Below are 11,735 nucleotides of genomic sequence, written 5' to 3' on the forward strand. Positions count from 1 at the left end.
AATCACACACATGGTAGGCATAGCTTATGTAGACAATATTATTCAACAATTAGTCATCATGATTTATCTCTAATTTCATCATCTAGGGTTTATTTATAGGTTCACATGAATATACATCTATACAAATCAATTCCACATAAAATTGATCACCCAACATGGATTTGAATTCAATTAATCATTCTCAATATAAATAAATAAACCCAATATGAAATTCATAAAGAAATCCTTAAACTTAAACTTGGAAAAGAGATTCTTGGGCTTCATGGATGAAAGGAGTCCATGAATGAACACTACGCATACCTTAGTTCATGATTTCATGAAGATTGATGGAGGAAATTCTTGATTCTGAATCTTCTATGAAAACCCTAGCTTGTTCTTGAGAGAAACTTAAGGGAAAGTAGTATATTTTGGATGAAAAGTGGCAGAATCACGTATTAAAGGGCTTAAATGGGGGGGGGGGGGGGGGGGATTTGCCCTTTTTAACCCTGGATGCGTCTTGTAATTTTAGTAAAAATTTTCCAAATTGGACCCTTAGTGTGACGCGGCGCTATCACGCCGTACACTAGAATTTGACAATTGGGAAACTGAGGGATGGCACGATGCGGAGCCATCATGTTACCCCTTCTTTTGCGACCTGGAACTTTGGCGCGACACGGAAGTAATCACACTGATACACTAGAAAAAGGACAATTGTCATTTTATCTTGTGGTGCGGCGTGCCACTGACCAATATGGCGCTGTTTTACGATAGGAACTTGAAATAGTCATAACTTCTGACCCAGTTATCGGATTTGGGTGAATCTTATATCAATGGAAGGGTTATTGAATTTTTCACATGACAAAAAGTGAAAATCTTGAAAATTCCTCATGGAATTACCATCATTCAATTTAGAAGCTAGTACTAGACATTCTTGAGATGAAATTATCTAGGAAAATATATGGGGTATTACATTTATCCAATCAAATCTTTCTTTTCCTTGAAATTCCTCTACCAATGGTCATATGTACTGATTATTTACTCATGCTACTTTGATATTTCCCTATCTTCCTTATATTCTATCAGATTGAGCATAATACAAAGCTAATACAACTATTTGAAATTCAAGGGCTATAGGTTCTTTATCAAGTCGGTTTTTCCATTCCTTGTGTCATCTCTGTTGATGTTCTTGATATTGCTTCTTCTTTCTTGTATTTTTTTCTACTATTTTTCTAGCTTATGACTGCTATTGTCCTATCTACCTACTATTCCATGATTTTCTTAATATTATCCATTAATTATGTGATCATCATTTTTAAATTTCCACTCCTAAGATTCAGAATCTGAGCTCTATCCATGATAATAATACTTCTGCTTCCTCTGGTATTCCCGGATTGATGTATATGTTAGTCTTTGAGTGCTTACAAAAAAAGGGTACTCAGTTAGTGAAAAAATTACTAAGCTTGATCCCTTCTCTTATTATGTGCACCACCAATACATCCACATCCTTTATAAGCATTTTGATTCTCTTTATCTCTATAGAAATGCACCAAGGAACTTCCCATATTCCATTAAAAATCTTCTTAATCATAATAGAATTAGTCTCAAGAGTTAAAGAAAAGAGGTAATGTTATGACTAATCTGGTAATTCAAACCTAGTCTTAGATCCACCACTTCTGTAACTAAATTAGTACCATCCTCCAACCTCCTAGCTTCTATATATACTAACTCGCACTCTCCATTTTTTATTAAAAAAAACCCATAGCTAAGGTCTGGATTTCTTTTGGTTGTACCATTCGATTGCACTTAAGTTTATCTGGGGCGGATGCCTTCTAAAGAGTAACGGAGGCCTCTTTTTATTTATTCTTTTATTTTTTCTGAAATTGAGTAAAAAAATCAAAAATATTCGAGTTAGTTATAAATTATGAACTAATGAACTAGCCCTTTTATTGGTTATTAGAACACTAACACTTTTTTCCTTGGTCTATGAACGGGAAGGGTGAAAGCGAGTCAGTATGCCAAGTTGTAAGGAGTCTTGGTCTCGAGTCAAGCTGGGGCGTCATTTCATTCTCGTAACGGGGTTCGATAGGACTAGGAAGAGAGGACTCTTTTTTTTCCTCCTCCCTTCAGTCCAGTTTGAACCCATAAGCTCCCAAATTAGGAGGATTCCACACAACCACTTTGCACTCGAAAGAAGATATGTATTTTTTAAAAATTGTACAATTAGAGTACATACAAAAGGCAAATTTTTCAACCAAGGATAATTATGTCTAGCTAATAGAAATATATTTCTATTTATCTCCAATTCTATCCCCACATAAGATATCCTTAATTGTGTTACTTCTCTTCCAAACCTACTAAAGAATAAATATATGAACAACTTTGTACAGTAACTTAAGTTTTGGAGATGCAGGAATCTTATTCAAAGGGATTGGTAGTGCTTTTGTAAGCATACTCATTGTAATGACCTAATTTGTGATGATTTATGTGAAATATTCATTTATGTGTTATTTGACCATTTACCCTTCCCCGTGGTTACATTATGGTATTTTTGGAATCTGAGATAATTGGCAAGGTTTCCAATATATTTTAGTGTGATTTATGTAAAATTGTGGTTTTTGGTGGCTCAAAAAGTCTTATAGTTGATCTGTGCATTGGATGGAAAAAAAATATGCTAATAGATTCAAAACGTTGACTTTAGGCTGGTAACATGGTTGATATGATTTTATTAATTTATATCTCATTTCAACCGTCGATTCTAAAAGTTGAAATTAGATTTTAGGTGTTAAGTTTCTGAAAATGACATTTTTTCAGAATCTGATATGGCCATTAAGTACGGAGCATCAAATTTGATAGAGTAGCATAGCTCGTTTGAATTCATGAGATTATGGATGAATCTTAAGGGTCCAGAGAGACTTGAAATTCTCTAAGTCTCTAACTAGTGCTAGAGCACCTCCAAACACGATGGGTTAATTGCTTATGTGACTCAGCTAACTAAACGCAAGTGTCACATATGCGACACCTTGGTCTTGATCATGGGACTCATGTATGTGATGACAGGTTCGCATATGTGATACCTTCCCTTAGGCCAGGTACCACGTACGTGACCCGATGATCATGTATGCAATGCCTTGGTCCTTTATATACCTATGTTTCGCTATTTTTCACTATATTTTAGACTTGGAGCTTAAGGTTTTATAATTTTGAGAAATTACTTCCACTTTTTAGCTTGGGTAAGCTCCATGACACCTATTTCAACTGATTTCTCAAAATTTCATCATGTATTTCTTCTTTAAAGGCAAATCAAAAAGGTAGAAATTGGAGATTTTGGCCCGTAAGGTCTAAAAATTATAATTCTCCAATTTAAACTCCAATTTCAATTCGTTTTCACTTGGATGGGTTTCTACTCTTATAATTATGAGTATTTTTATTTCACCTTCAAAACAACTTCAATCCTTGATTTTAAAATGAATTTCAAGGATTTTTGTTGATAAAGCTTAAGCATGATATCGCTTGGGTTTTCAGTTGTAGACACTTAAAAATAAGGTTTTTACCCTTTTTTCGAATATCTATTTTGGGGGTATGTTTTTACCTCAACACAAAAATAGACAACATGGGTATTATTGGCTTTCTCTTGATACATAGATTTTATATTTGTATAATTTAGTTTATTTTAAGTCTGTTCATGAGTAGTAAGGCTTCAAATTAAAGGCTTTTAGACTGGTTTTTGATATTCGGGGTAGGTTATGGCTTAACTTTTTTCATACTGGGTTAGATAGTTAATGTTGATACAAAAACATATTGAGAATATGGGAACTATCATAAAAATGGACATAATTATTGTCTTGTGCCCATGTGAGGGCCTATATACTAATGTGTTTATTGGTTTTTGGAACATTATTTGTTATATGTAACCGTGTGGGATCTTATATGATGTTATTAATTTTGTATACATGATACTAATTATATCCTGCTGATGAAAAGGCCTAAGGTGGTATCAACGATATAATTTAATTGTATTCTACTCTCTTGTCATATGGTTTATGTAGGAATTAATGGATCGTTGGAAATATTGAGTGGATTATTGGCTCACTTGGTTGGTATATGGGTTGGATATGGAAATTCTTATTCTGGTTGATTGTGAGCATTACGTCCTCATATCATATACATTCATGAAACATTGGTACCACTACAGAAATACTGGAAACACTGCTTTTTATGAAAGAAACTATGACATCTTAAAAACTCTCTATTGATTGATGTGCCAAAAAGGAGATATGGATATTAGTATGGAATATTGATTGTATACGGGTTGACGAATCCCCCATAGGTCCTACGTTAGGAATTTTTAGCTTCATAGGTGTATACGAAGGTTATGCGACAACCTCCGGCATCATCATCATTATCATCAGCATTATCATCATCATCTCCACTGCATTTGTATTTATTTTGTATATTTCTGTGATGTATTATTTTCCTTGATGTGATACCTGTCGATATGTATTTCTTCTTTCATATTCGTCTGTGTGATATATGTATGCTTGTACTTCTCTTTCGTATTATTATGTTGTATGTAAATATTATAGAATTGTCAGTGGAGATGGTGTAGGCTATTATTTAGACATTTTCTGGTTACACGTGACATGCCCTGAGTATGTATTTTGTATGCTTATTTTCTATTTCGCTCGGTTGGCCTATGATACCTACTGAGTACAAGTAGACCATACTCACTCCTACTATGCCTTTTTAGTATAGATCCTTATTCGAGTGCACCTCACGGTGGTTGACTTCAGGTGATACTTTGGAGTTATTTGAGGTAGCGATTGGATTCTTGCATCTGGAGTCGACAACTACCTTTTTTATTTAGACTATGTCTTTATATTGTATTCAAAGATATAGTTGTTCCTGTTTTGGATATCTTATGTATTTTGATCTCGAGTTGTACTAGTGATGTTCTTACACAGTGACACTGGGTTTTGGGATTATGGTATGATATCTTTGGCTATGTTCTTCTACTCTTATTATATTATTTGGTTTGGCTTTATTCTGTAAGTATTACTTAGAGTTATTGTTATTATTTTCCCTTTTTATATCAGTTCGTATGATAGTTTACTTGTCAAGGCTTGTCGCGACAAGTGCCATCATGACCCTTAGTTTTTGGGTCATGAAAAAATGGTATAAGAGCATCCAGGTTTATTTGGTCTTAATAGTGTAAGAATGGGATATCTAATAGAGCCTCGTGGATTAGTAAGCAGACATCTACATCTATCTTTAAGAGGCTATAGGTTGTCTTTAGGAAATTTTCCTTATTTTTTTCTTTATTGTGTGGATTTCCTTCATACCTTGTTATATTTTAATCTTTTCTACGCAGATGGTAATGACTAAGTTTTGTGAGGTAAGAGATATGGAGCCTTCATTCGAAGAGACAGCCTAGTCTATAGGATGAGTTATGAGTCATGAATAGGCTCGAGGTATTAGACAAGCATGTGGATATGCCCCATCTAGGAGTAGTGCTGGGAGACCCTCTCTTGATCCTCGAGTTGAGCATATTGGAGGTATGGGTCATACTTTAGTTCCACTGAGTTCTTCTACCCTCAATCTTGAAGGGGTTATTGGTTTACTTGTTAACCCACTACGCCTAGTGTTCCCCAACTTCGAGTATTATACAACTATCTGTGCCAGGGTATGCTTATGGTGTTCCATAATTCCTGAGTGTAGATTCTCTAGAAGTACCTACTTCTTCTTTTGGTACACCACAGACTTCGAGTGTTATTTCCTCTTTAGCACCTGCATTCGAGTATGGTATTCTAAGTTTGGGTGTTTAGTATTTATCTATGTTTCCTTATTAAGAGGTATCTAAGCCTTCTATATTCACTATGCCTCCTCTTATTACGAGTGAAATTATATCTTCTGAGGGTCAAAAGAGGTTTGATAGGTTCATCATTTGGGTCCTCTTAGGTTCGATGGTATTGTGGGCGAGGATGCCTATGAGTTCTTGATTGATTATTGTGAAAATTTGCTTAACATGGGTTTGCTTAAGTTGCATGGTGTTACTATACCATTTATTAGTTGAGGGATGCCGATAGAGATTGGTAGGCATCATTTGTTGGTTGCAGACCTCTTGATTCTTTTGAATTACTTGGGTTCAATTTGTAATTTTTGGAGAGGTTCATGCCTTATAGGCTGAGATCGGATGAGAGATGAGTTTGATTGTCAGGAGCAGGGCTCTATGACTGTTGTGGAGTATGAGGCACACTTTCATGCCTTGTTTGGATATTTATATGCCAGTATTGCTACTGTATTGAATATGGTAGATTTTGATGTCATCTTGGGTATGGACTAGTTGTCTCTTTACCATGCTATCTTAAATTTTTATTCTAAGACTGTGGCTTTAGCTTTGCCAGGTATGCCAAGGGTGGCTTGGAAGGGCGTGCTGCATTCGGGTCCCAACAGACTTATATCTTTTCTGACTTGGTACGATCATTATGAGTTCTTGGTCATGTTCTTTGGTTGACCAATGCCCTAGCCTCATTTATAGAGTAATGAACCGGGTATTTTGATCGTATCTTAACTCCTTTGTTATTGTATTTATAGATAATATCTTGGTTTATTCTAAGAGTGAGGCCAATCATGTGGAGCATTTGCCGATTCTTCTTCAGAGATTTAGGAATGAGAAGTTGTATGCTAAGTTCTCAAAGCATGAGTTTTGGTTGGAGACTGTCTTTTTCTTGGATCATGTGGTGCCAAAGAACGGTATTATGGTTAATCCATTCAAGATTGCAGTGGTTCGTGATTGGGATAGGCCTACTTCGTCCACTGAGATTTAGAGTTTTGTTGGCTTGATAGGTTACTACTGATGTTTTGTTGTGGTTTTCTCATATATTGCAGCTCCGTTGACCAAGATCACTCAAAATACGGTTTCTTTTCAGTGGCTCGATGCTTGTGAGGTAAGCTTCCAAAATCTCAAGGATTTCTTGACATCACCTCTTATCTTAACTTTGCTCAAGGAGGGCGTGGGTTTTACCATCTTTTGTTATTCTTTAGGTGTTAGGTTAGGCACAGTGTTGATACACGTGGGTAAGGTAATTGCTTATAATTTTTGTAGCCGCATAAGAATAATTACCTTACTCATGATTTGGAGTTGTGCAGGGCTGTTTTTGCTTTAAAGTTATGAAGGCACTACCTGTATGGAGTCCATTGTTAGGTTTTCTTGTATTATCGTAGCCTTCAGTATTTCTTCACCCAGCAAAATCTTAATATAAGGTATCGTCATTGGCTTTAGATTTTTACGGATTATGACTTGACTATTTTCTATCATCCAAACAAGTTAAAGTCAACTAGCATGGGTATCTTGGGCATCTTTTGACCCAGGAGAGACCTTTGGCCTTAGAGGTTCAGTCTTTGGCTAACCAGATGGTTGGGCTTAATTTTTTGACACGTAGGTGTGTTTTGGCATTCATAGAGGCTAAGTCTTCTTTCATGGAGGCTCATCAGTTTAATAATGTTGGATTGAGATTGATTCAGGATAAGGTGTTGAGTGATGAGGCTAAGGAATCCTCACTCTATTTAGATAGTATTTGAGGATTGAAGGCTAGGTTTATGTGCCGAGAGTGCATGATTAAATTTGATTAATTTTGGAGGAGGCTCATTGTTCCAGGTATTCCATCCATCCAGGAGTGACTAAGATGTATCAAGATTTCAGGCAGTATTACTTAGTGGGGTGGTATGAGGAGATATGTTACAGATTTTGTAGCTCACTGCGTATGCTACAAATAGGTAAAGGTCAAGCATTTGAGACCTGGTGGATTACTTCAGAGGTTACCCATTCCCAAGTGAAAGTGGGAATGGATTACAATGGACTTTGTGACTAGGTTGCCTCATACTTTGCATGGTTCTGATAGTGTTTGGGTCATCGTGGATCAATTGGCCAAATTTTCCTATTTCATTCTGGTTTAGGTCTCTTTTAGTGTTGAGAGGTTGGCCCAAATCTATATTCATTTGATTTTGCATATTTATGGTATGCCATTGTCTATCATCTCAAGTCGAGGTTTAGTGTTCACATCTCACTTTTGGAAGCCGTTCAAGCTGAGATGGGTACTCGGGTTGATCTTAGCATAATGTCACCCCCAGACTGATGGTCAGGCAGAGTAGACTATTCGGGTATTAGAGGATATGTTTTGCGCATATGTGATAAGACTTTGGTGGCCAGTGGGAACAGCAATTAGCTTTGGCAGTGTTCACGTATAATAATAGCTATCATTCTATTATTGATATGGCTCATTTTCAAGCCTTATATGGTAGATGTTTTTGCTCTCCAGTTGGCTGGTTTGAGGTTTCTGAGGTTAGGCCTCGAGATACAAACTTTCTTTGTAAGTTTTTGGATAGAGTTATATCATCCAGGATAGACTTTGAGTGGCTCAGAGTAGGCAGAAGTGTTATGCAGATTTTAGACATCATTTCTTAAGTTTTGGTGCGGGTGACCATGTTTTCTTTTGAGTTTTATCCATGAATGGCGTAATGAGGTTTGGGAAGAGAGATAAGCTTAGCCCTAGGTATATTGGGCCATTTAAGAGTAATGATTTTTACCCATGAATGGTGTAATGAGTTTTACCCATGAATGGTGATGTGGCTTATAAGTTGGCTTTACCCCTAGATTTAAGAGCTATTCATCCAGTTTTTTATGTTTTCATATTTCATCATTACATTTCGGATGAGTCTTATGTCATTCATTGGTATTTTATTAAGTTAGATGAGAGTTTCTCTTTTGTTGAGGAACCTATATCCATCTTGTCTAGGGATGTTAGACGGTTGTGTTCTAGAGATATTCCAGTGGTTAAGGTCCAATGGAGACATCAACCTGTAAATGAGATTACTTGGAAGGTCGAGTCTGATATGCATAGTTCTTATCCCTATCTTTTTTGATTTAGATGCTTTCCCTTGCCTTTAGTTCGAGAAGGAACTAGATTATTAGTGGTGGATGATGTAACGATCTGATTTTTGATAATTTATGTGAAATATTTATTTCTGTATGATTGGACCATTTCACCCCTCCCCGTGGTTACATTATGGTATCTTGGGATATGGGGATTCTTGGCAGGGTTCTCAATGCATTTCAATGTAATCAATATGAAATTATGATTTTTGGTAACGTGAAAAGTCTTATAGTTAACTTAGGTCAACATTCATTGATTTGTGCATCATATGGCAAAATAAACTGTGACAGAAGATCCATAACGTCAACTTTAGGTTGGTAACATGGTTGGTATGGTTTTATGAATTTATATCTCATTTTGACCCTCGGTTCGGAAAGTTATGAAATTGAATTTCAAGGGTCAACTTTGTGAAAATGCCATTTTTTCAAAAATTTGATATTGCATTAAGTCCAGAGCATCAAATTTGATAGGGTAGCATAGTTCATTTGCGTTCACAGGATTCTGAATGAATCCTGAGGGATCCATGGAGACATAGAATTCTCCAAGTCTTCAGCTATTGCTGGTGCACTCGCAAACGCGATACGCCAGTCGCTTACACGACTCAGATAACCAAAGGCAGGTGTCGCATACGGAATATCTTGGTTGCAATCGTGAGACTCGCATATGCGATGACAGTTTCGCATATGTGATAGATACCCTCAGGCCAGGTACCGTATGCGACCCAGTGATCACATATGCGATGGCTGGTTCCTTTATATACCCATGTTTTGCCATTTTTCACCATTTTTAAGACTTGGAGATTAGGGTTTCATGATATTGAGAAATTTCTTCCACTTTAAAGCTTGGGTAAGCTCCATAACACTTATTTCAACTAATTTCTCCAAATTTCATGATGTAATTCTTGTCTAAACGCGAATTAAAAAGGTAAAAATTGGGGATTTTGGCCCGTAAGGACTAAAAATTGTAATTCTCCAATTCTAAGTCTGATTCAACCCGTTTTTACTTGATGAGTTTCTAATCTTATAATTATCACTTTTCTTTCTATTTCATCTTCAAAACAACTTTAATTCTTGATAATAAAATGAATTTGTAGGATTTTTGTCAGTAAAGTTTAAGCATGAATTTTATTCAATTAAGACTTCATTTTTAACTCATTTTCGCTTGGGTTTTCACTTATAGACTCCTATAAATATGGGGAACATGTTTCAAAAATAAAGCTACGATTTTACTCTTCATTTTTGTAAACTTATTTCAGGAATTCGTTTTGACCCCGACATAAAAATAGGCTATATGGGTATTGTTGGCTTTCTTTTGATGCTTAGATTTTATATTGTATGATATAGTTGTTTACGAGTCCATTTGTGAGGAGCAAGGCTTCGAATTAAAGGGTTTCAAACTGGTTTTTGACATTCGAGGTAGGTTATAGCTTAACTTTCTTCAGACAGGGTTGGATAGTTAATGTTGATACAAAAGCATATTAAGGGTGTGGGAACTAATCATGAAAATGGCTATAATTATTTTGCCATACCCATTTGGGAGCCTATATACTGATGTATTTGGTGGTTTTTGAAATATTATTTGTTATGTGTGACCATGTGGGGTCTTATATGATGTTGTTGTCCTTGTCTATGTGAAATTAATTGTATCCTGGTAATGAAAAAGCCTAATATGGTATCAATGGTGTAATTTAATTTTATTCTACTCTCTTGGCATATGGTTTTTGTTGGAATTCATGGATGGTTAAAAATATTGAGTGGATTATTGGCTCACTTGGTCGGTATATGGGATGGATATGGAAATTCTCATTATATTTGGTTGTGAGCATTACATCCTTATATCATACATATTCATAAAATATTGATACCATTGTGAAAATAGTAGAAACAGTGGCTTTTTCTTACAAAAACTGTGACATCTTGAAAACCCTCTACTGATGGATTGTTGAAGAGGAGATATAGATATTGGTATTGGATATTGGTTGTATACGGGTTGATAAACCCCCTATGGGTCCTACGTCTGAAAGATTTAACTTCATAGGTGTATACAGAGGTTGTACGACAACCTCAGGAATCATCATCATCCTTAGAATTATCATCATCATCTCCTTTGCATTTGTATTTACTTTGTACATTTTTGTGATGTATCATTTCCCTTGATGTGATACTGTCTATATGTATTTCTTTCTTTGTATTCATATGTGTAATACATGTACACTTGTACTTCTATTTCGTATTGTTATGGTGTATGTGAATATTATAGAATTGATAGTGGAGATAGTGTGGACTACCGTTTGGGATATTTTATGGCTGCAGGTGGTGTGTCCTTAGTGTGTATTTTGTATGATTTATTTTTTGTTTTGCTCAATCAGCTTATGATACCTACTAAGTACAAATGGAATTTACTCACCCTTACTGTGCTCTTTTGGTGTAGATCCTAGTTCGAGTATGCCTTATGGTGGTTGACTTTGGGCAGTACTTTGGTGCTATTTGAGGTAGCTGTTGAATTCTTTCTTCCGGAGTCAACAACTACCTTTCTTTATTTAGACTATCTTTATTTTTGCATTCAAAGATAGAGTTGTTCCTGTTTTGGATATCTTATGTATTTTGATCTCGAGTTGTACTAGTGATATTCTTACATTGTGACACCAGTTTCTAGGATTATGGTATGATATCTTTGGTTAAGTTCTTCCGCTCTTATTATATTGTGGTTCATCTTCGTTCTAGAAGCCTTACTTTGGGTTATTGTTATTATTTTCCCTTTTTGTATTAGTTTGTGTAATAGGCTTACTTATCAAGGATTGCCGCGATAAGTGCCATCATGAACCTT

At 35.7% G+C, this 11,735-nt stretch overlaps 1 long non-coding RNA gene across 1 annotated transcript in view; it reads left to right on the top strand.

Annotated features, from left to right (window-relative positions):
- Positions 1–11,523, top strand: part of LOC107849988 — a 29,213-nt gene extending 17,690 nt beyond the window's left edge. Inside the window, exons 3-5 of the long non-coding RNA XR_001668370.2 lie at positions 6,381–6,450; positions 6,571–6,923; positions 11,340–11,523. This is a non-coding gene — a long non-coding RNA (uncharacterized LOC107849988). The remainder of the gene's footprint in view (positions 1–6,380; positions 6,451–6,570; positions 6,924–11,339) is intronic.
- The last annotated feature ends 212 nt before the right edge of the window (positions 11,524–11,735 follow it).

Source organism: Capsicum annuum, chromosome 12 (assembly GCF_002878395.1).
Source record: "Capsicum annuum cultivar UCD-10X-F1 chromosome 12, UCD10Xv1.1, whole genome shotgun sequence".
Taxonomy (NCBI): Eukaryota; Viridiplantae; Streptophyta; class Magnoliopsida; order Solanales; family Solanaceae; genus Capsicum; species Capsicum annuum.